The 27,707-nt window shown below is 29.3% G+C and overlaps 1 long non-coding RNA gene across 1 annotated transcript; it reads left to right on the top strand.

The window, feature by feature from the left end:
- The first annotated feature begins 99 nt into the window (after window positions 1–99).
- On the top strand, window positions 100–27,707 carry LOC142973182 (uncharacterized). The gene is made up of 2 exons (XR_012959495.1): window positions 100–425; window positions 24,514–27,707. It is a non-coding gene; the product is annotated as an uncharacterized LOC142973182 (long non-coding RNA).

Below are 27,707 nucleotides of genomic sequence, written 5' to 3'. Positions count from 1 at the left end.
ATGCTGGTACTTTGAACACGTTGTTTGTTTGCCCGGTGTGGCATACGCTAAGCCGACCTATACAATTTAGCCGTGTAATACTTTGGGTTGAGGGGACTGCGTATGTCGCAATGGCTATATAAACTGTAGCGCGGGGGGATTCCGTGAGATACCTTTTCCAAGTCTAGTGGTGAGGTTCGGTATACACCATGTATTTTAGAATTGTGTAGTGGTAGGACCAAACAGGCCCTTACAATGTAGGCTCTATGGCTAAGAAAATAGTTTTAAAAATGTATATTACAGTACGGAGTAAAACTAAAGAGGTGGCAAGTCCCGTTAGCTCTTAAGATGGCGGAATCATCGCCCGGTTGACGAGCTCTACGTAGATCCTCTAAATTCTGAGTTAATAAAGCAGGGGAAGACGTTTGATACGGATAAAATGTAAGGTAAGGTTCTCATTTGTTATTATATTTGTTCTAATTAGGTAAAGTTTTGAATTGTTTGTGGTAGAGTCGTATAAATAGGAATTACGTCACCAAGTTGCCATGATGTGGTTGTGTGTTATTTTTTTACGATATTTTACGATTTAGCTCTCTAAGTGTATATTTAAGGTGTAATATAACGTATCTAGATAGAAATTCGTAATTTATTTGTGTTTAGGGACGTGTATTTTTTTCAGAAAGTCCTAAAACGGCAAATGTAATTCGCCGACAAGTCTAAACAAAATGGCGGCGTATTTGACCTTCATGTTTGTTTATTGTGAAATATTATTTAATCGATATCAGTCTCAGCTGTTAAGATAGGTTTATTTATTCGAGCTATCTAAAGATAAATATATTACTATCGTAAATTACACGGGTTTTTCTTGTCGGAAATTGCGTAGTAGGTAATTTGACCTCGCTTGATTATTGCTGGAATTCATTTTTGAAATAACAAAGGCTTTGTCACGGAAAATACAGGTTTTAGAGACGGAATAATAAAATGTGATTTGAGTCGGTGCGTGCAAAATTTAACTGCGCAGTACGTCCAGAATGATGGTCGGCTAAATTAAATTGTTGCTAAGACTAAGTGTCTTTATCTTATCGTATTTTAATTTGTTTTTGTGTATTATCTTTAGGGATTCTCCTAGCTCGTATGTTACGTAGATATTGAGTATTATTTACTTTGAAAAATATTTCAACAAATAACGACTAGCTATATTTTGTATAGGACATATTAATCATTGTTAGGCTACTTATAATTCAACGTAGTAGCAGAAATAATAATAATTACAATTGTGTTGAAACATCTGCCTCTCAAGTACGTACAATAGGTAGCATTTCAATAGATATAGGGTGCTCCCCTACCTCGTAATGTAGGGGATAGGGTCGTTCGAATAGATTTAATGTAACAAAGGTTATTTTACTGTAGTCTATAAAAAGTGGATAATAACAAAAACTGTACGGTCGTTTTGAAATAAGTACGTCCTACTGTAATAATATTTTTTTTTACGATAATAGGCGTTTTCTTCGTTCTAATCGTTTTATTTTGCGTAGTTTTGTTCTTATAGAATGGGTTTCTCAAAGTTATAAATCATCCTTTTTTCGATAATATAAATCGTGGTAGGTAGATAGGTACATTAGGTAGCTAGTTATATTTTTTTATAATAAATGTATACTTTTGTTCGTAATACGATTAAAATATTACGTAGGAATTTTCTTATTTTAATATTCACAAGTATTCTATTATTGAAATATAATAAAATATTTTTTCTTTAGAGTATAATTTAAAAATCGCAAAGTTTTGTTACTTAGTCGATTTTTCTGATTATATATTTTTGAGTTACACGTTTCTTGATATATAGATCGCAATGGAATTAAACTATACACAACGTTAAATAGATACAGAGTAGGTTTCAAATAAATATATGATGTCATATTACATACATTCGTTATATTGAATTACGGAAATAGTAAGAGATGGATCTCATTCTGACTAATATACTAGCTTTTGACCACTCTACATTTTCTCTATATTATATTCTTAGTATAATAAAGACAAAATTAGATTATTATTTTGTTATAAGTATATAGGTATTAGGGATACATAATTAAAGATAGGACTACGGTATTTGATTATAATTTTCCGGGCCGTAAGAATTGATTGATGATGGAATATTTTGTTAATATTATTTATAAGTACAAATTTGTTATATATCAATTATATTGGTATAAATATTATATGTATTTATATCCTTTGTTTTCCTTACATATATTTGTTATCATTTACGACTAACGAGTTATTTACCTGCGACAATAAGTAATAATAGTTATAATTGTTTACAACTTCGCTTGAGATTTAACCTCAATAAGTATACACTATTGTGTATATAGAATATTTATATAGGTTTCGAATTATATTATTAATTATTAACTCAAAACAAACATTTTATTAGTTCAATGTATTACGGGAGATACAAACATTACAAAAGCAAATAAGTTATATTAAAGTTAAATTAAGCTCTACGATTTTTTATTTTTAATCAGGTTACGGAATATTAAAAATAAAACACAAATTACGTTCGTTTTCGTAATTTTCAAAACAGGTATCGCAAATTCTTAAAAAAGCAAATAGCCAGTCTGCCAATAAGAAGGTTGCATACATTATTGCTTATTTTATCGCAAGCTGAATGCACAACGAGCCAGTGAATGTTGATTGACAATCACGTACCTAGTGTATAGTGTCGCAAACATGTTTTAATGGCATATTACTTTACTTACACGCCTTTAATCTGTGCTAATAGATTTCGTATCTCGAATATTTGTTCTCGCTCGCTTCCTTATAACACGTAGTAATTTAACGCGTATGAATTAGGTATTCATAACATGTATTTCATAAAATTTACAAGAAGTTTGAAGTGAGACCTTCATTAATAACTAACTGTGGTTGGTAACCATTTCGGAAAATGTACCATTTGAAACACATAAATACGAAGGAACTAAGGAATTTTTATTCTCATGTTCATATTAGGTGCATGAGGCGACGTCGGCCCTGGCATGTGTCATTTTGCCACACAATACATTCACTAGTTGCTAGAAAACTCCTGAATGACAAACCTTGCCTTGTAAGAAATCCTAATATGTAACAACATTTAGGTAAAGAGAAAATTACGAAATATGGGCATTCCTGATGGAAAAAACCCTATTTCAGTATCATAAAAAACCATGTAACGGAGAAGAAATAGATAAAAAATTGATGTTTGTGTCTACGAACGCACGATGTGTGAAGAGTTTCAAAACTGTTAGTAGAAAAATCTAGAAGCGTTTCAGAAGTTTGCTGCTCATGGGAGATGTTGCTTTACAAACACGCGTCAATTTGTGTCTTTCTCAAGTTGTTTTGTGTCGTGCATGAGGGTGATGTGAAGTGAACGTGTCTTTCTACTCACTATACAATTATGCTCACTTAAGCTTTTGTTATAGAGTAATATACATTTAGAGCTCTAAGCATTTGCATGGGAGATTCGCTAAGGTTGATTGTAGGACAAATAACGGTACTCAGACCACTATTGAAGACTAGATGTAGAACAGTAGTAAAAGGCTACTAACATTTGGGATGTACCTATAGCTTCAGTTCGTTCAAGATTTGAAACTAAAATAACTTCGTGTTTGGATAACCAAGGAGGTTTTCTGAAAATTAAACTAATATTGAATGATAAAATGGTATAATATGGAGCAAACAATATACTCAGTTTGTTTAGCCAAAGCTTTGAGAATCAGCAACTCCATCGAGACTGAATTACGCTAAATATATAGGTAAAATGAAACGCATACATACCTACATGCATAAAATCACGCCTTTTTCCCATTAGGGTAGGCAGAGACCAGAAAACAATTTTAAAAATTGAATATTCATACTATAACAAACAATCTATACTATTTTACTACAACCAACTGTGACCCCATAGAGTTGGAAATAAGTATCGACACAAAAATTCAGTTGAATTTAATTTTGCGATGGAGCCTCTACATTCTAGAGATGCAATGATGTTAAGACTTAAACAATAGAGAGGAAAATTCAGTTAGATTTTGTTAATACGCCAAAGACTGAATAAAAATATAAAAAATAATACCTACCTTGTGATAAACAGGTAGGCATGTTTAGAAAATTACGCACTGAGAGTTATACAGTTTGCTGCTTGTAGAGGTTTTTGGATATACTTAATTACATTTTACATGTAATGTGTTACATTTATTGCAAACGAGATAAAAATATATAAGCGGGACTAGAGGAATGTACTCAACTCAAGGAGGTTTGAGAAGATTTTATTCTCATTAACTTGATTTATTAGGCTAAATCCAAACGATTTGATAAATAATATGATCTACTCATATATAAATTAAGATTAGAAAAGATACTAGAATTACAATTAATGCGAAGAAACAGCAAAATAACGAAATAATTAATATGGATAAATAAGAATATTGAAGGAATCTGTGATATTTTTACGGTTTGAAAGGATTTTTCTCTGAAGTTATTAACAAAAGCATAAAAGATTTTCTATAAAAGATTTACAAAACATGTTTCTTAGATATGAAGCAGAAAAAAATGCGAATAGATCTAAAAGCAAATCGAAAGTGCAATGCAGAAGGAATACATTTCAAATGTATCAATAGATAAAGCTGACTTTTAAAGAGTTAATAGGAAAAGCTTTTAAAAACACGTAAGATACAGTAAATTATAATCTGACTAACTAATAGAGAAAGGTAAATCTTTATGAAGGTAGGCCACGGCAACCCATAACTAAACGGCGACTGGCAAAAAGAACCTGCTACTTTAAAGCACATAAGATTTGAGATTTTAAAAGAAAATTATACCTCTTTTGGTAGGTAAGCGAATAGGCTTATATATATTTTTTTTTAGCGATTTCTAAGTGTTGTGTTTTCCTAACGATGTTGTGAGCAGTGTTTTTTTAAAAAAACTTGTTGGCAGTTTATGAAGTGTCTAAGCAAACGTCAGTTGTTTTTTTTATGTATTTTTTTTATTCTGTGACGTGCATGTTGGGTATTACGTGCGCTAATTGTCTTTGTTTTTTCGATTTACAAATGGAAGGTTATTAACAAAAGCTTTTTTATGCAAATCATTTTTAAATATTACTCAAGCACGGGTTTATTTGAATACATTTTTAGGTTTTATTATTATGTTCAATGAGTCACACCAGCACATCAAAAAATGACTATTAAACATAATGCATTTAATTTGTGTACTTATGCTGATAATAATAGTTTTTGTTTTATCAAAATCGGGTCAAAATTACCGAAGTTACAGCGTTATAAAGTTTCACTGCTTTTTTAAATTTGCGTTGCTTCGCGCGCTACGCGCTGACGTCACGTCGTGACAGACACGCTTGTTCGACTGCGGGTGATGCGGAGTTTTGATTTGAAAAGTGATTTGCATTTAATATTTAAAGAGTCTGTGTATGTGTATGTGTTATAAATTTAATCATCGTGTTTTTTGTAAAATAAGCCTCCACTAAGATATCCTCGATCTCGATCGCCACGCACACAATCATCAACTAGACCCAGGTAAAGAAAGTTGAACTCGTATACTACTAATAATATTTTTGTGTGTAGTTAACAATAAAATTGAAAGTTTGTTACAACTGGCATTACAAATAATGAGTGTTACGTACCTACCAAGTGTAAATTTGGAAAACATAGTTTTAAAATAATATTATAAAAAAGAAATTGTCACCCCTGCCTCTGACTTTAGTCAGGTTGATAGCTATCATTATGAACGCATGAATCTACTCTGTAGGTAGTCTTATATGATTGGGTGTGTAATGAGAACTTTTAATTAAACTAACATTTTAATTTTGATATTATTAGATTTAATAAACATGGGTTCTTTTTTCAAAACAAAAAAACAACGCCAACTCAACCGCCGCGCTCGGCTCGCCGCCGCCTGTGAGGTCATTGAACTACTCATTAAATAGTATCAACTGTTTAGTAGAAGTTCATTGCTAGGTAGGTATGAACATGATATATTATGGCATCTTGATCTTGAGGAAGTGTTCAAAAGGCAATAAACTTCTATTTAACATTTGCGCTTGACAGTATCTGAACCGGGCTTTAAGTTTTAGATTAAGTGTCTTTTGCAAAAATATAAAACAGTTTACATGGTACATAAAAAACAATTTTTGGGGTGTTTTTTCACTGGAGTTAGTGCACATAGGAACAATACAATATTTTCTAACCATTTTGTTTGTCCACTATAAGCAAAACAAATTATTTAAAGCGAAACCGCGAGAGACAACGAGCCTATGTAGGTATCGGCAAGTACTGACGAAATAGCAGTGTCACGAGATGACGTCACACGTCCGTGCGGCCGCTTCGCCGGAGTTTGATGCGAAGGCCATACTTTGACGTTTAATATCTCGGTCATTTTTGAAGATACGAAAAAAATAAAAACAGATTTTTTATTCTTGAAGTACCTAGTTTTTAAATATGCTCATAACAAAAATCATTGGTGTGACTCATTATAGCTACAAGCAAAACTCTTTACAATATTTTAATGAAGATTATTAGATATTTGGCTTGCTTTTAGTTTCGTTCGTGGTTATGAAAATGGTGTTATGCGAATCGGTTTTAATCGAAAACTTACATCTTCAAGTGAGAGTAGAGGAAATCTAAGCTTTCTTTGGAATAGTTTAAAGTTAGGTATCACTGTTCAAAAAAAACATTTTGGTGAATGAATTTTCGAAAATACATTCCTCGGGAACAATCTAACCACACGTGATCATTTATAAAACTTCATAAACAGTTCTTTAACAAAGATAGAGATGTATTACAACCAAATCTTACATAAAAAATTATAGTGACATCATCAAGAAATAGAAGAATATTTTCAAGATAAAGTGGAGTTATGTGTTTGTGGAATCTTGTTGAGTTCTGTGCAGTGTCGTTATAGAAGTTTAGTTGAAGTGTCTCGCTTTCCAGTCGGTGTGTCGTTTGTTTTTTATCTTAAGTCTTGTTCCTTCATTTACCCCCGGTTTCTGAGTACATTTAGCGGTAGTTTATCTATTCCATAGCGTTTTTTTTAAGTTTAAACGCTATTGAATAGATAAACTACCGCTAAATGTACCTCAGAAACCGGGGGTTAGTTGTGTTGTGCATGAGGGTGATGTAAAGTGATCTCTGTATTTATTTAACAAAGAGTTTTACACTAAAGAGCTTGTTTCGTTTATGAGTCACGGCCTCACGGGTGAACCTCGCACTTGCATTGGCTATTTAGGGCTTGTTGATGATTGTACCAAGGATGCACCGATTTTGATTGTGACTATTGATAATATTTTAACTGCAATAATGTCTACATAAGTCTATAGTATATCTTACCGCACGTCTTGCAGGCTTTCATATTTTATCCTGAATTTTCTTAAACAGCGGCATATGGCAGGGTTTTTCGTATTTCTATCCTGAATATTGATAAGCCTTATGACATTATAAGAGCTATATAGAAACGTTGAAATGGATAGGTCGGTAAATCCCTTAAAATGTATTGCAGAGCGTTTGACAAGAGGAAACTTTATTCTATTTGGATATAAAATGAGATGGAACCAATGATTTGTATCGCTAGGAAATAAATGCTGACGATAAACAGATACGATTAAAGAAATAAATAGGTTTTGAAATGTAAGACAAAGAAAAGAAACATAAAAGCTTTTCAATAGTTGAAATAGTATGAACAAAGAATTGATTAGAAAGATTGATAGAAACTAGACTATAATTGAGATCAATATTTGTAGTTTAGTTAGAAAATGAATGAACAGGTGATCGTTTCGTCTGGAAAGATGCTGAAAGTCTCTTGATACACGAAAACTTGGACTTGTTGTTTAAAAGAAAAAAAAAACCTAAATTATAACTTTAAGGAAATGACAATGTTGATAATACAGAACGGCAAACGAAATGGATTATAAAATGACAATATTTTATGTGAACTTTAAGAGCAAACGTGTCTAGAGTTAAAAAGACGAGGCGGAGGAGAAAATATTGACGATAATATTATCCGAAATACAAATCATTATACAGAATTTAGGAAAAGCGATAAAGAAATGCTAAATGCAATACATAACGAGCGTTATTTTTGATAGATAGGTAAATAGTACATCTATAAAAAGCCTTATCAATGATTATCAAGTAGTTTAAGGAAGCAAAACTGTCTGTTGAACAAGATAGAGAAGATATTATTTAAGACAACGTTATATGAAATATGGCTACAAATTATTCCAAAGCTAATGATTAAATATTTCAGGAAAAGCGATATAAAAATGTTAAATACATACATAAAGAGCGTTACAATTTGAAAAATAGATACTTAGTACATCTATTTAAAGCTTTATCAAAGATTATCAAGTAGTTTAAGGAAGTGACAAAACAAGACAAAGAGGAAATTATTGAAGATAACATTATATGAAATAGATACACAGTATCCTTCAGTTAAGGATTAAACATTTCAGGAAAATTTATTTATAAATGTTAAATAACATACAGATACAAATCAGCGTAACATTCGAAAGATAATGTACTACAAATATTTGCAAAGATATGTTTGTATTCCTAACGATACAAATAAACAGATAAATAAAATAAGTACATAGTACTATAAAAAGCCTTATCAAAGATTGAAAGTACGAGTAAATGAATGTTAAAGAGGTAAAGATAGCACTGAGAGAATCCTTGCGACATACAATAGTACTCGAAGCACGAACTGAATTAAGATTTATTGCGTTCAAGGAAAAGTGACTAACATTGCACCATGTTTCACAAGATGAATTCATTTAAAGTAAGATGGCGTTTACACTTTATAATCTAAATAGACGTACATTGAAGAAAAAGACAGTAAAACTTATGCTCTAGGCTAGAGTTTTTGTTTATTACGTTCACGAAGTTTCGGAAAATGGAAAATAGGAAGAAGAGCTAGTTTTTATAAAAACGGATTTTGGGTGTTTTATTACAACTTCTACATATATTTTGTGATTGGCAATCATTTCAGTTAAAACCAGCATAGGTCCAAAGTGGAAATAGTGTTATTAAACAACTTGAATAAAAAAAAACAAAATAAAGATATAAATATATTATTATGTTTGAACATACAGGGCAAACGGTATCGGATGAGAATAAGAATAAGTATTCTATACTATAAAATGCATTTGCAAACGTCATTATGAAGATACATATTTACACAGATGGTTATAATACAACGACAAGAGATGAAACAAATGTAGGAACACAAAAGAAAATTGTTTATTTTATTAAGTTTACACGGTCATGCGTCACGGTGAATCGGCATATAATATGGCAAATAGTATACGACAAATACCAGCAATAACAAGCAAGGTCTTTAAATAGGAAATAATATAATAGGTATTAAGACAAAAGATAAGAAAAGGAGTTGCAAAATATATTTACAAACGGTAATAGGAAAGGTATAATTTACAAACTACGAATAATTAGAACATTGAAATATAGGAGAAGAAATATAGCAATAAAAATAGGTGGTGATAGTCTTTGAAACATTCAAATATATAGATCGTAGGCGATGATGACTAAATATTGATATTATAGGCATAATTATTAAGAGGTATATTTTACAAACTACGAATATTTATAACGTAGGTAACGAAATATAGTAGGACAAATATATCAATGTGATGATAGTCTTTGAAACGTTTAGATGTAAGTACACAATATAGGCATTTAAGAATAAAATATTCTAGGCGATGTTGACTAAAGAACTATAATTATTGAAACGCTTAGGCAGGGGAAAAATGACGAAATTGAAACTAGAGTTGTAAAACATTACGCAATTGTATCTGTGTACATGAATCATAGTTTACAAACGGTAATAGGAGAGGTATAATTTACAAACTACGAACTTATGGGATATATTGAAATATAGGAGAACAAAAACGAGAAATGACTCAGGTGATAGTTTGAAACGATTAAATAAAAATACATAATATAAATATTTAAGAATTGAAGATCGTAGGCGATGATGAGTAAATGAATATACATTTTACTGAAGCGCGTAGGCAGGGAAGACATGGCGAAATCGAAGCTAGGGTTGTAAAACATTGTGCAATTGCACATATGTATGTTATGAACTATACTTTGTCGAGGGTAATAGGAAAGGTATAATTTACAAACTATATATACATAGAAATATTGGAATATGTGAGAAGATGTAGCAATGAAAATAGCTGGTGAAAGACTTTGAAACGTTTAAGTATAGGTACACAATTCAAATATTTAAAATTGTAGGCGATGATGACTAAAGATCTATAAATCTTATTGATACGCGTGGGTATGGGAGAGATGACAAAATTGAAGTTAGGGTTGTGAAACATTACGCAATTGTATCCAAATTTGCCAAATGGCAATAGGAGAGGTATAATGTACAAAATACGAATTCATAGGATATATTGAAATATCGGAGAAGAAAAACTAGAAATGACTTAGGTGATAGAGTTAGAAACGGTTAAATTATAGTACATTATATAGATATTAAAGAATAGAAAAACGTAGGCGATGATGACTAAAGATCTATAAATCTTATTGAAACACGTAGGTAGGGGAGAGATGACGAAATTGAAGCTAGGGTTGTAAAACATTGCGCAATTGTACCTGAATCATGACGTTATATTTAGAAACGTAGTAATTGCTAAAATTGGGAGCCTAGTAATTGATGACGACATAATAAGTAATGATGGGAAATATTGCGAAATAATGACTAATGATGGCAAAGAGCTTAAGTCTGCGGAAAATTTTGAAAATACGAGCGTAATTTATAATAATGTGTTTAAGGAAAAAAACTACTGTACGAATACAGTCTTGGGTTTTCGTAATTTTACGAGTAGTAAACGTTGCGTTAGTTTACCTAGAACATTGAAATTGAAATCTGTTTTTATGATTATTTTAAAAGCGTTGTATATTTAAAAATAGTCCAGGATATAGAATAGTATATTATTGTTAAGATTTGTATTCGGTGGAACATAGAGAGGGTCTAGGCAAGAATTTTATTTTAATAAATAATAAAGGAGTCAGCGTTTTAAGTACGAATAGGTAACATTAGGAAATGATGATGACTAGGTATATTCGAAATATCTTTTGATGAAGGATTAAAATACGATGACGATTTCAATACATCTAAAAAGAGTATGAAACTTATTAAATTTTGAATTTGGTTATAGCTTAGAGGTTTCATATGAAACGAATGGTCGAAAAACTAATAGGTCTATGTGATTATTTTTTAATAATATAATACTTACAATATAGTAGAAACAATGTAAAGCGTAGTCGTTTACAATTAGGTGCTAATTTAGACCATACATGTTTTGTGGTGTAAATAAATAAGGTTTTCCAGAAGTGAAATAAGGGATGTGATAAATGTATTATAAAGACATCAACGCGGTTTAGTTAGACGATACGAGATTTTACTTCATGCTTCCATTTAAAACGTTTTATAAAAAAAACTAATGAGTTTGAAAATTACAGTTATTAATAATTTATAGGAATACAAGGTCTCTTATTAATTTATAGACTAATTAAAACGGTTATATTTATGTAATTAATACGTTTAACGGAAATGTGCGATTGAAGCTAGTTATTGATTGAGCTGAAATTAATTTAGACGATGAGGTATTTCAAGAAAATGTTTTTATAAAAACACTTTGGTAGCATTTTGTATAACTAGAGATTAGGAAATATAGCAAGAATTACAATAATACTGAAGTATTATTTCGTAATTTCAAATTATAATATTTCTGTTTGACATAAAAGGGTTTACCAGGTTAACAACGACTTTCGAAACTTGTATTAGTTTAAGAAAAGTTAATTTATTTCTCAAAAAATGTTGAAAGAATAAACAACATAATCTCTTATTTCACTCTACCGAATATGCTATACCTATGACGTCATAATGTCGGTATTTCTATACTAGAAAAGCGTTTTTGACAGTTGACAAAGAGAAGCTGATTTGACTAGTAAATAGCCTACTCAACTTTTTAAAGTTATTACTATATACGTATTAAAAACTAGACATGAATGAAAGAGGTAGTGAGAAGTATATTATTATTCAGGCTTGATCTTTTATGTTATTTAAAATTATAATTGACATTTTTTAAGTGTTAGAATAACCTTGAATATTTAAACACGTATAATTTATTATATACTATTATTATTATTATATAGTTTTAATACCAAGAGGTTTTTAATTATAATATTTCATAATGAGATGGAAAAAGTTATATATTCAATTAAGATTATACATAAATGTAGATTATATTATCCGATTAATATATATTTTTACCAGAATCCTTTAAATAATTGGCTAGGTTTAAAAATTGTGTAATTCAAAATCTACACGGAAGTCGTTTCAATCGTCAGAATAATTAATAATTATAATATTTATTATTATTCTTTTGTTCGTTTACATACAATGAATTTAAAATATATATTTTTTCGTTTATTTTTACGACTAAGGTTTATTATTTGTTATATTATAACAACGTACCACAGTGTGCCTTATTAGCGAGTTTTCATAATGGGTTCTTCTTTTTTAGAGATTAGACTTTACGGACAAAGAAACATAGTATATTCTATTATACCATTAGTGTAGGATTCTTTTAAGAACGTCTAAAAACGTATTTTATAGGTTGACTCATAATAAATATTTCGTTGGAAACTGTACATACAAAAGATAAACAGTCTTTCATAATAAGTAGGTTTAACTGTGCATTTTAAAAATCGTATCTTTTATTTAGCTTAGTAAACATAAACATTGACAAGATATTAAAAATGGTTAATTGCTAAAATATAATAATTCATACTATCGAATATATTATATTCATTAAACAGATGTCGTAGAGAATCGATCGATTTTTATTATATCTTTGAATCGCAGTACACAGCAGTTAGAAAACCCAGTAGGATGCGTAACAGAAATAAATAAATTTATAATGTGTATAAAATATTTAATTATTTTTCGAAAAACTAGGAATCATCGCATAACAGCAGTTCAGTAGGTCTAGGTCATACATAGCTTGATAAAGGATTTAAAGCAAATAAGAGTTAGGATACGCTATAGGTAAAAATAATGGTTGAAAGAAACTACATAACAGTGTGTTGGTATTATTTAGGTGTAGACAGTCATGAGATCTATTACAATTTCTAAATGATTGAACACGTTAAGTTAGAAGAACAGCTATCTATAGGAAAAGTTAGGTTAAGAAAACAACTATGATACTATATACTACTGATAGAACACCGTTTAAGAGACTTAAATTTAAGTTATTTAGGTTGCGGAAATGGTCAACATTTTTTCTGAATATAGGTCTTGAAATAAACTTATCGTTTGAAGCATAAATGATATACAGTATGTTTTTTGTGTCTACGTTTTCTTGCTAGTAAAATTAATTAGGTTTATCAATTTAAATTGAAACTGTAAATGAAATTGTAGGACATCGTTTGGTTGATTCAGTGCGAGTCTGTAGCACGAGTGTTAGTGTACAATTCATTAATTATAGCGAAAATTTTGCGTGTGATAACTGAAGGTTGAAGTAAAATTACAAATATTTTAAGTCTATGAACAAAAACCTTAATAGGTTAAAAAGAAACAAATGTTATAATATATGGTAATATGTATAAGTCAAAATAAAGTTCTTTAATGCGTTTAGATATAAGAATATCTCTTTTTTAAAGAGTAGGTAGAAATATAACAAGTTGGTTGAGCGAGGACCCGTTTTATTTATGTATTATTTACTAAAGAACGTTAGGACGTTAAGTAAAAAGTAAGTTTATGGAAAAACACAAAAATATTATTAAGTTTTGAATTATCAACAGGATGATTGGTTGATTGAATGCAACAAAGATTGCTTGAAAATTCGTTCTTTATTTTATGAGAATTACTCGTAGCGTATAGTTAAGTAATAAGTTAGTTACGTGAAACGAAACGCATAAATTGTATTAAGTTATGAAGAGACTGGCCTAGGATCAGCAGGATGACTGGTTGGTTTAATGCAGTTTGTTTGAAAATTCGTTATTTATTCTATTAGAAGTACTCGTACCGTTTAGGTTGTAATTATTAAAGTCTAGAGTTTAATTAAACTGAAGAATTGATTGACTTGTTTGCGGTTTTTGAAGGATGTAGCAATTTAAACTTATACGAGTTTCAACTGTTTATACACGTTAGGGAATAATTTATAACAATTAAGTTATTAAATTACTTCATTATGACCAAATTAAAAAATCAAATAGGTAGGATTACAGTAAGAACTGGTTAAGGCGTTTAGATACTACAAATCAAGGTAGGACAATTGATTGATTGATTGAGTGCAACAATGGTTGCGTAAAAGTGTTCGTGATAGGCATTATTTTTATATGCAATTAAGGTCTTAAGGCAAAATTATCAAGTGGTAAAGAGTTTATTCGAATTAAAAGAATTAGTTAGGTAGGATTACAGTCAATACTTACCAAAGTATTTAGACACGTTCAATAAACCAGATAGCTATGGTAAAAAAATATTAAAACTGGAAGGGAGAACATTGGTTGGTTAAATGAGAAATCGTTTATGATGAGCGTTACTTATTATGCTGAGGCAGCTATTATCGAGTGATTAAGAATTGAACGAAATTTTAATAAATAGGCAAGTTTGACTGCAGTTAGTACATACTGAAGACGTTCAGTTAGAAAACAAAGCGGTTAGGTAAAAAGCTATGAAAACGGTCAGGGCGAGTGGTTGGTTGATTGCAACGATGGTTGCGAGAAGGTGCTTGTGTTAGAGCGTTCTTATATTTGATGAGAGCAGTTAAGGAGCTTCTAACATTCATTTATATTGAAAATAAAGAGTTTAGTGAAATTGAAGGAGTTTCAAAGGGTGTTACAGAACCTAGTGCTAAATGTTGAGTTGTTTATAAATATAGAAAATTAGGAATACTGGTAGGACAACGAGTGGTTGTTTGAGTGCAGCAGTGGTTGCGTGATAGTCCTTGTGTTAAAGCGTTGTGATAAGGAGTTAAAGTCGTAGGTAAAGTTTATTTAATGGTGAACAGCATAGTTCAAATAATCGAGTGAGATTGCAGTGGTTATTGTTTAGGTATTAATTAATTAGAAGTTTACGGATATAATAAAATACCTTTGTTAGGACAACGGTTGGTTGACAAATTGGTTGGTTGAGTGCAACAATATTTGCGTGAAAGTGCTTGTGTTAGCGCTGTTATACGTAGTTGAGGACTAAGATTTGATTTATATCAAGACATTGGTGACATTGAAATAATTTGTAAGGTGTATTACAGAGCCTTGTGGTAAATGTTTAGGCGTTAAGCTATTAGGAATGAGGAGTGCAAAAATGATTGCCTGAAATTGTTTTGTGTTGAAGCGTTGTTAGTGGAGTTAAAGTCTCAGATTGAGGTTATTTGGTGGTAAAAAAGTTAGTTAAAAAGGCAAGGAGGAACCTACAATAGTCCTACCTATACCTATATAACATTTTGTTACAACTTAAGAGAGTTACCTTGTGCTTAGGCGTTATACATTAGAAGTGATACGATAAATCGGAAAAGTTATGAAAACTGGTAGGACAACGATTGTTTGGTTGAGAGCAACAATAATTGCGTGAAGAAGTGCTTGTGTTAAAGCGTTAAAGTCCAGGATTAAGATTATTTGGAGGCAAAAATGCAGGAGGGGACCTACAAAGGACCTACCTATAAAATTATTATTTTTATAAAATGTTGTATGATTGAAGGAATTACTGAATTGTATTACATTGTGTTTAGGCGTTCAGACATTACACAGTCGATACGATAATTACCGAAAACAATGAAAACTGCCAGGACAACGAGTGGTTGGTTGAGTGCAACTATGGTTGCGTGAAAGTGCTTGATTTAAAGCGTTCTTAAATAGAGTTGAAAGTTCTAGGTAAAGTAAATAACTTACTGAAATTGGTAAGAGTAGAGTGCAGTGGCTGACGTAGCTAAGAACTATAGAAAAGAACGATAGTATCGATTCTGGGAGAATATTTGCTAACTTGCAGAAACTGGAAGAACAATCATTGGTTGGTTGAGAGTGTAAATATGCTTGCGTGAAAGCATTCAGGTTGTAGTGGGTCAGGAACATTTGGTGGAGAACAACAAACTGAAATAGACCAGTTGGTAGAAAAGCGTTATAAGAATTTAAAGATGATTATTGAGATGGTTAATATATTACTTAGCTCGTATTATAGCCAAGAAATATTATAGAACAAAGATTGAGTTGATGGTCGAGTTGGTCGATTGAGTGCAACAATGATTGCAAGAAAGCATGATATGCTTTATGTATTATGGCTGTCTATGGTTCAAAATATGTTTTATAAAATATAGGTCTGATGGGATTATTTGCGTTGAGGGAGAAGATCGAAGAGCGTTAGGATGATATAATGAACGTTATAAAGGCGATATAAGTGGAATATCAGCTAGTCTGTTGTAGGTAGTGGGACGTTTGATTGAGGGAGTGCGACTATAGTCGTGTGCTAGCGTTTAAGAGTTGTGGAGCGTGAAATACTCAGGTTGACATCTTTATGAGGTGAAGAGAAACTCAGTGAAGTTGATTTCTATGAAATTATAGACTAATGAACGTTGAGGCAATTTAAATTTACGGTTTGAAGTCAAAAAGCATCGAAAGATTACTAAAACGAGTGTGTTTATAAAAATATCTGATAGATATGAGTATTATGATAATTTTAGGGTCTAGAACACCGAAGTGCCTTAAAATTTATGAAACAAAATGAAAAATTGTGCAGATTGAAACGAAATGAAAATGAGCTTTTCAAAATGCTCTCAAGTAAAATTTAGAAATATATTCTGAAATTGATAATAGAGACAGATCTACTTTTACGTTGTTTGGTAATGTTTAAAAAATATATATAATTATAATATGTCATTTGATGACTATTTGATAAATTAAACGTTATTTAATATTAAGAATGTAGAGAAGTGGCGATGAAATAGACCCATAGTAAAAGCCATAAGGGCAATATGTAACATTAAAACTTTACTGTAGGTAAAAAAGCTCTTGAAGGGTTGATAAACACTTAGGTATAAGAAGAATTATATAGCATTTTATATAACGAAGACATAGAACAATAAATTTTGAATAATGATGCGGAACTTGAAATTCTGAATTTGCGTGCCAGTGACAAAGGTATAGACAATAAAAAAAATAAGCAGATTATAAAGACTGTAGCTTCAACGAATGTTAGGATGATCTTACTGCAATGATTCAAGAAATAAGTACTTAGCGTGTAAATTACAAGAAAATATACATACATTCAATCATATTATATAAATTTTCCTATAGAGTGAGGCAGGGAACAAAGAACAGGGCGACGTACTTAGGGCGATATTTATAAGTTTTAATAATATAATAATACAATTATAACGAGATTACAAAGATTTATTGATTATATAGTAATAAATCCAAAGTAATGGATATAATCATCTTAGGAATTGTTAGGTATTATGTATCTATACGTAAATTTAGTTCAAGTGAGTGAGATTCAAATTGCGTTTTTGGTATGGTAATTAAGATTGGACCATTAAGCAAGTATTATTCAATAGGTACTAATAGGTAGTCTAGGAAATGTAGAATGATTTTCTAAATGTTCAATTGCGTTGACAGGACGTAGAATAGGGAGGTTTGAATATGAAAATGACACGAGGAAAATGTTGGGATGTTTTTGGAAGTTAGGTTCAAAATGCGTAAAATGCAGACATTTTAATAAAATGCCATAGAGACGTAGGTAGGAGTGAGTACGTATGAAAATCAACTTTAAGAAAATTATAGGAGCGATATTAAAGAGTGAAATTTATTAAAAAGTGAGGTTCAAAATGCCTAAAATAGAGATATTTTAAAAGGCCAATGAAACCAACAGGACGTAGGTAGGAGGAACATGAAAATGTTGATGTTTTTAAACGCAGGGTTCGATACCCATAAAAGGTTATTGTGCGACTGAAGATTACGTTCATAAGATGCGATAGCTAGGATAGAATTGTGTTTTAACGTAAAATTAACAAACTAAGAAGTCTAGAACAAGCATAAGATGTTAGGATGCAAAGGTAAAGCGCAAATCGAAATTTATATATAACTATAAAACGAAAGAAAAATAACGACACGAGATTTACGTAGAAAAATCGAAAGAGGTAGGCAGGAATAAAATAAATGTAGATAGTAATGGGTACATAAACTAAAATAATATAGAAAACGTAACGTCAAACGGAAACGGAAACTTTAATGCTGAAACGATAATTCTAATAGCGAAATTATGAAACAATAAAGCTAGGGACATAATAGGAATTACGTTTAACTTATGAGACTATAGGATAACGAAAATTTTGTAAGACGTTGAAAACAAGACGAATAATTTTCTAGGGATACATGCTAATTACCAAATATAATTGAAACAAAGAGGAATATAATATAAAAATATATATTTTTCGTTAAACAACACATAATTTTTCTTGAAACTATAATATGTACTATAAGACTACATTTAGAGTTAAGTTTAGTATGAAGCCGTTATACATATACGTTATAGTTTAAGGACTATTAGTAATAAGTTTAGACTAAGACTATAGTATGTTAATATACGTACCTTAGTATAAGAACTACTTTTAAATTATAAGTATACACACACCAACCACATCATGATGCAACATGTTAGGTACAAAGAACCTTATTTTAGGAAATATAAGTTATAATTTTATAGGAAAATGAAAAACGTAGGAATCTGTAGGCAATTATAGAAACGTAGGGCGTATAGGACGGAAATGATGGTCAGGAAAAAAACGGCCTTAAGTTAGGAAAGGTTTTTGATAAATTATGCGAGAAATTGATTATAATGGTGATCATAAAATATATTATATAATAAATTACGTTGGTATAAATTACGTTGATTATTTAGTCATTAATAAACAATAATATAATTAGTATACTATTCCCAAAGCATAGATGTCATTCCAAAGAGTAATACATATCAATCTATAATAGCTTTATGTATTATAGGTTATATAATTATTAATACATACTATTAGGTATATTTTAAATTATTTATTTCAAACTTAATAATATTCGACAGGAGAAATATATTTTATAGCAGATAACTCAAATGCAGTTTCATATGTAAACTAAATAATTATATTTTTATTATTAAATGCTCTAAAAACAAAACAATTATGAGCATATATTTTTATGTGGTAGGATACATTGTGGAAAATAAAACTTAGTTAAACGTTAGCTTTCGCTAGTTTATAAAAGATCGACATAGCTGAAAAAATAATTACTTCTTTATGTCGCAGTACGATAAACAACAGATTCTGAATTGATAATTATAGTTATTAAACTTATATAAAAATGAATAATAATAGATAAATATTAAAAAAAAATGGATAGATAGAAATATAGTAGGTACGTTCAGAAATAGAAGTAATTCACTATGAAGACAGGAAAGAAAATAATTATCAGGCAAAGTAAAATAACATATTTTTTAAACCATGTTAGGAGTAACTAGTGCTGATTTAATATACAAGTATATTGAATTAAAAAAGATTATAAACTACATTTTGACGTATGAAGGAAAAATGCGTAAAACAAACTACCTATTAAAGACTTGTGTTGTTAGGTTTATTCATTCCTTTACAGTTTAAATATCATATAATATTAATATTTATAGATAATCTTTATATAGTAGGGAGGTAAAACGTTTAAATATATAAAGTCGAGAATTTAATTTTAATATATCATGACAAAGACAATAACTATTTGATAATTCTAATGTTAAGTATTAATTATTAATTTAAGTATAATTTAGGATATTAGTATATAAAAATATAACATAAGAGTATAACATATTATTATTATTAAGATCGAATTATTTAAATGAAGTAAGGAATATACATCGAACTATAATTACGAAACGAATAATAATATGAAAAATAGTCTACCAATATGATAATATTAAATTTATAATACATTTAGGTTATTACTTTAGCAGTGTATTTAGTATTATATTACACGAGAAAAAGGTATAGGTACAAGTATAAATATATAAATACTAATAAAGGTACAAGGTTAAAGGTATATTAGGAACATAGAATACAAAACATTTACACTGAGGATAGGTCGAAAGTCATTTATACAGATTTATAATATTAAAGGATACTAAAGTAATATATTAAAATAATTTAGTATACATATACTTATATGCAAAATAAGAAGACAATCATAGCAATATACTTAGGATTAGGGATTGATTATAATAATACGTTAGGTTGAAAGTATACAAGTTTTGTAGGATACAGTCACATTAAAAACGGAATCGTTAAATATATAGGTAAATATTAATAAAATATTACAGTTAAAATATTCAATTGCGATGGTCAACATATGTTTTATTTTATATGAGGAACATAGGATATGATTATGGCGATATAACTAGATTTAGGGACGTTCTATAAAAAATAGTGAAGTATAATATTTGAGAGTATACAAAATTCTTTTAAAGTTTATATTAGCTACGTGAGTTACAACGATAATTATTAAACACAGAATAGGTTAATTTCACGATTTTATTATATTTAAAAGATATGTTTTAAAGTGGAACTATTTGACAAGTAATTGAGGTGTATAATAACAAACGCTAGGTTAAATATATACGAGAATAGGATATAATTACATTAAGAAACATTTAGTTACAAGTACTACAGTTAGAATATGTATTAAGTAGGATAAATATGAAGCTAGGCTTGGTAGAAGTCCTTCTATAAATTACATTTAAATATAAATTTATGAGAATCAGAATTAGGGACGTATTAAAATGATGCAAATGTGTATTATTTTATAAAAAATATTAAATACACGATATTATTTTAAAGTTTAGTTCACTTTCAAGAGTTAGGTACAAAAATATTTATTAAATACAGAATAGGAAGCATATAGTTATTATATTATACAAATATTATAGGATATAATAAGATTACGAAACAGAATAGGTTAAAATATAGGTAAATATTATTTAAAGTATAAATAAGAAGAATGTAGGTTGCATTACAGAATATTATAGGTCTATAAATATAAACCTCCTCTTGGATAAGAAGGTTAAATACTGATAAAGGTACTAGGTTCGAAGTATTATTATGATGAATAGAGGATACAAGTTAATTTTTTATATGAATAGGAACACATAATGTAAAAAATACTAAAGTATATTTTTGGAGTAAATCTTAGTAATTATTTCGAAGTTTAGTTAATATTAATGAATTTAGACTAATTATTACGAGTTTATTACATATTTTTTTGGTTCCAAAGTAATATTATTTGACATATGTCTGAAATAATAATTATATACTAGGTAAATGTATACAGTAGTAGGTAATTATAGCGTACAGTAACACTAAAAAACAGAATAGGATCAAAAGTAGGTTTTAATAGAAAGCTCTACGATAAGATATTGAACAGGTAGCTTATACAAATTATATTAGTGTATTAGAAACGTAGGGTATAGTTATAGCGATATAACCAGAACTAGGGTTATTATATTAAAAATACTGAATTTTATAAAGAATATTATTTGAAAAAATAGGGTAAATATACGATTTAAATCCATGAGTTACATTACGCTAATTAATATACAAAGAGTAGGGTAATTATGACAGGTATAATATGATAATAATACATTTAAATAGACGTTTTAAAGTAAACTTATTTAATAGTTATCTGAAGGGAATAATAATGATAGGGTAGTTTATAAGTATACAAATATTATAGAATACAATTACGCAAAGAGACAAAATCAAGTAAATATAGATAGATGGTATTGAACATATTACAGCAACAATATTTGATACGTATAATTACGAGGAATTTAGGATACAAATACAATACAAATTGTAACTATAATTATTTGATAGCTAGCTATCGGAAGTGTAATACACAATAATAATATTTTGGGTTAAAAATAGTATTATAGGATGCAATTATTTTACAATAAAAATCAGTAAAGGTAAAATTATAGGTGTTATTAAAAATGTTATAGTAAAAATCGAAATATATAAAACTCCTATTGATTGAGCAAGTCTATGGAATATAATTCAACAGTTTCGTTTAGTTATATGAGTTAGACACAAGTTAGAATGATAATTAAATACAGAATAGGTCAATAAATTATCAAAATATGATTAGGAATTAATTATATTACTAGATCCATATTCTAAACAAGTATATTATTTTATCAAGCGAGTTAAATATGAAATATCATGAAACACAATGTAGGTTTATTATTATAGGAATACGATTATTATATATTATCAAAGAATGTGAAGTTAATACAAATTATGTGATAGCTATCAGAAGTGTTATAGTAATATCCTAGGTTGAGGAAATACAAATATTATAGGATTCTTTATAACGTTATATTATTAAGAGTTTTATAGAAAAATATACAGTATAGAGGTGCAATCGGAAAGTAATATATTTTTACTAGTCTACTTCATTATATAATATACATCAGCTTACGTTTAGGATTACCACCGAATAATATAATATAATATACGAGTCAACTTCATTATATAATATATTATCAGACGTTTAGGATTACTACCGTAGCAATATGTTAGGAATACGATATCTGAAAATTATTATAAAAAATATATGTTAGGTGTCATGTGCTAGGTTATAATAATATACAAATATTATCGGGTGAAATAATACCTCATAAATACAAAACATTTATAAGTCTGTTATTCACACATGTGCCTTATATAAAATATATATTTACAGTATTAGGACTAATAGGTATTTTTTTTATAGAAATAGTTAACGATACAAATAAACGTTTACAAAATATAATCGTCAGTTTAATACAAATAATATTATATTATTAAATAATATGGTATGAGATACATGAACAACTATTTGAGAGGTTTCAGGTAAAAATATAGGAATAAGTTAGGGTTAAAACAAGTATACATCATTATATCCGGATTATTTGTATAGGGTAGGATTATATTATACATTTAAAACGTATTTATGTGAATATATAAGGTGTATACTATTATATAATAATACAGGTTCAAAAGTTTATGAGTAATAGGTAATATTATTACACCCAAATATATGAAAGGTTTATTATAATAGCAATAAGTACAATATACCTAGCCTGTAACATATATTAAACTACATAAATTATGATTCATATTAAAATATATACATGAATATATAGAAACTATATGATACAAAACTATTTTTTATTTAAACGTACGCAGAATAATATTAGGGTATTTTAAATATCATATAACATATGAGAATCCCACTGTAGGATATAATTACACAAAAATACGCTTAGACATAATATACGAATATTTATATTAATTTATTAATGGAATATTACGAATATATTAGTATTATAATAAACTATTATAATTTATTTCTAATATAGTAAGGAAAATAGACGTAATACGGTTATCGAATAATAATAAACGTCTTAGTTATAAGATATAGTTATATAAGGTAAATATAGTATTAAGAATATCGATATATTATATTATTAAGGACAAAATTACGGCAACGAAAACAAAATAACAAAAGCAGAACAAATATGAAAGCTATATTTTAAATTTAAAATGGAAAAGGTATCACCATTACGAATATATCAATCATAATTGATAATTAATACGTTTTTAAAAGTATACTTTAGGTAGGGATGCTCCTGCATTGAATAGGGCTTTATAGTTCCACGCTTGTAGGATACGTATATGGATACTCTACATGCAAATACTTTAGAAACCAAACGCACACTACACATTACTTTCATAAAGGCACAACCCTAATCATTGTTTACAGCAAATACCATTAACTAGTATCGCTTAGGTGGAAAAGTGATTTCGCTTCTGCCCGATTTCTTTTTACGCAATGTTCAAATAGCATGAACACTTTCATTAAACTAATAGATTTTATTATTGGATGGATACTGTTTTGTCTGTGCTTCTGATTGTCCAAATGTAGCATGATTATAGAAAAAAACTATTGCGCACTTGGTTTTCAGTTAGTTCAAGTTTAATGTGGGTTTGGTTTAAAATGTCCTTGTCCGTTCGTGGCGTTTAAATCGTATTTTCCTTTCGCTTTATGGGGTCGATGTGAAGCTGTAAATATTTCTGTAAAACGTATATTTGCTTTTGTTACTAATATACATTTTTGATTATAATACAGTTGTCTAATGAATACATATTATTGTTCATTTTATTAATTGGGGTTTAAGCGTTTTCGCTTACTTTTACACAACATTTCGACACGTTCGTACACGGTACAAATTACGTTCTATTAGTATTAGCGGTAACGGCTTAGTTAAGGTTCTCTTCTGCTCAAACGTATTAGTTACTAAAATACTTAACTATGTATTATATTTTGTTTCTTTTTTAATATAATTTCAGGAGCTAAAGTTAACTTGTACACGTATTTATTGTCACCGCTTTTCCTGCAGACCCCGCGTAAGGTTCCGTCGTTAAACAACATGGCCGCCTGTCCCATCGACAAAACTATAAACACATAGTTTCACCAATTAATCGGGTCGTATCGTGGAGGACGCAGGATGGACCCTATATATTCATCAGTATTAATAGCACCTCCGTAACTTACAGAACATTTATTAGAATTCAAGGTATTAATGCAGATTATAATTTATCTTCATTTACTTAATTAAGGAATTCACTAACTTCATTGGGCACTTTTAAGTCCCCATATATTTGCCTTGTCGGTGCCCAATTCTGCTAAATTTTTTACGTTGTCGAAAAACGAATTTGAGGATTACCTAGCAGCGTATAAAAGACTAGGATTTGTAAAATATAGCTTAGATAATGTAATACTCATACGTAGTGAGGTTTACTAAAGCACATAACAATATTGAACACGACTGACTACGTTTCGACAGTAAAATTGTTAGCAGAATTAAGGATACGATCATTAAAACGAGAAAGTTATTAATGAATACAGTACCAACACTAATAGTTTTTATTTTGGATTAGCACTCATTTTTACGAAACACAGCATGTTTGATATATTAATATTCTCATAGACAGTTGTCTAATTGGCATCACTTAGTACTGGCCCTAGGGGACAGATATACTTTGTCTAGCGGAGATGCTTGTTAATGTTAGTGTTCATTTTACTAACTCACCTTTGCGTCGACGCGAATATATAATATACTTACTTAGCTCTTTATTTTCTCTATATAATCTCACGCGAGGAACTCGTTCCTAGATTTAACTATTGCAAACTTATTTGATTTTTCAGATCTTTTATTATTATGTTGGCGACGTCAGGCAGGCTATTTATCAGCGGAACTTAGGCAGCGATTAGTTACAAAAGTCTATGAACCAATCTTGGGAGCAGTAGCACTACAGGCGTATTCAATATATCTATCTATATGGGTATTATAATATATATTTACTAGCTTGTATATATTTGTATCGATTTGTTTCACATTATATTTCTGTATTAGGAGATAAATCATAATTGTTTTTTATTACATTTTAAAGGAAAAATAAAGATGTTATTGATTTGTTACTTTAGTGAGGGGTCAGACAATATTTCGGAAATATAATACGAATATTAGTTTATGTATTTTACAAAGATAAAGATCATGTAGGTTGATGATACAACCATTGAATTAGAGATGAGTTATATAAGAGTTCCAACATGTATTATTTAGATCTATTTAATGAATGTAGGAGTGAAAAGGAGCATAAAAATCGGGCGATGACTTAGGTTTATATATAACTATTATAATTAGGATACATTGTTATAATTATCACATTCAGTGTTTGACAACTTACTATTAACTAGGTAGAATCGGACAAAATATAATTACTTAGATTAAAATATATTATATTATAAATGTATCTATCGCAATTTACGTTAAAGTTAAGATGTCGCAAATATATTATAGTTATAAGTGTTAGGAAAGTAATATAATAAGCTTGTATTATTTGTTCGCAATTCTCCATGTAGGTAGGAAGTAGCCCCTGAACTTTAGAGTTGTATCAGGCCGTAGATTCAGGACGTCCAAACTTAGACTCCATAAAACGAATCTGGAAGAAGCCTAATTTGTTGGCAGGCTAGATTTAAACTCATAAACTCTCAGGCGTGGCTTACAATAATCTAGGTAATAATATAGTTAAGTTATAGGGATGTTAACTAAATATACAAGTATTTTTAAATAAGTGATAATGGCTGCTATGAATAATATGTTTATTTGCGATTTGTAAGGCTAGAAGTAATTTTAAATTGCTGTGTAGTTAAATAACCTTAGATTTAGTCAAGTCATTCGCTTCGGATTTCACGCCCTTGATAGCTAATAACTACTGAAAAAACTACGTAAAGGAACTCGATGCTCAAATAAAATATTCGCAAAATCTCTAAATCAGTAATTTGTAAACATTTTTTAATAAAATTCAACATATTTTTGTACTAAACGTAAGACTGTCTGAACAAAAGGCTCGTTTCTATTGTGCTTGTCCCCGAACAAACTTTTTAAACTTTGAACAATGTTAAAGATTAAATTTTTAAATATTTTGAAAAAGCCTGTAAAATCGTTGTTAATTTGAATAATAAAACATTAATAATCGAACTAGTGACTGATTTATTTGTTTGTGTTATTAAATGGTAACTTAACGCTTTCCTTGACATTTGCAGACGAAAATATAGACTAGAACTAGACTCAATTCATTATATTATTATGACACTAGTATTTTACGAAGTGCATAGAAATGTTTAATATAGTTATTATAAGCTAATATCAAATAGAGCTTACATCATTAAATAAATAGTAATTTTGTCCTCATTTGAGACTATAACTTATATTAGACTCGAGACTTCATAGATCTTCGACTTGACTTGAAGTGCTCTGAAAGGCGCTGCCATTGAAAGCTTTCTACACTTATAAACATCACCGTAGAATTTAAGCCTATACATAAATATTCAAAATTCTAACAAGAATAACGACTAAAACGTGGTTATTTTCAAGACGTATGTTTTTTTCTTTCGTTAAAATCTGCAGGAAAAATAGGTAAAATGTTTTGACATTTAGGTAGAACTTTTAGATAAAAATCAACAAAATCTAAGTTCTATAGACGACAAATACACTACAACTATAAATTTTGACTTACGACTATTTATTAGGTAGGTCACTGAACGTATCCAAACCTAACATTCCTATACTCTTTGCTATCCTTTTAGACATTTACGTAATAATGTTAATATTTAAATATGCAATTGTATATCGACTGACTGACACAACTTATAGGACTAGATGACAATCCTCTCAATTTTATTAAATAATAAAATATTATATAAAGTTTCGTATCCTCTCTTTTTGTTATAAAAGTGACTGACTGACTGAATACATTACTGTTTTTTTAATAATTTTACTTTTAACCTCTCTTGAAATTGCATTTGAGTGCCGGCCCCAGCGTAGGTCCCTGACTTAGGTCATGAAATTTTGTAATTAAAATTAAAAAATGTGATATCTACTGAGTTTCTTGCCGGTTCTTCTCAGTCGATAGTAGGTTCCGAACCGGTGGTAATTTTCAAAATAAATGAAATTGCAACAATTGAAATATAATATACATGTCAATTGAATAAAATGCTTTGAAATAAACGAAATATTTTTTAAACCTA

The sequence above is a fragment of the Anticarsia gemmatalis genome, chromosome 5 (genome assembly GCF_050436995.1).
Source record: "Anticarsia gemmatalis isolate Benzon Research Colony breed Stoneville strain chromosome 5, ilAntGemm2 primary, whole genome shotgun sequence".
Classification (NCBI taxonomy): Eukaryota; Metazoa; Arthropoda; class Insecta; order Lepidoptera; family Erebidae; genus Anticarsia; species Anticarsia gemmatalis.
The sequence above is the reverse complement of the archived record's forward strand: the minus strand, read 5'-3'. Positions and strand labels throughout refer to the sequence as shown.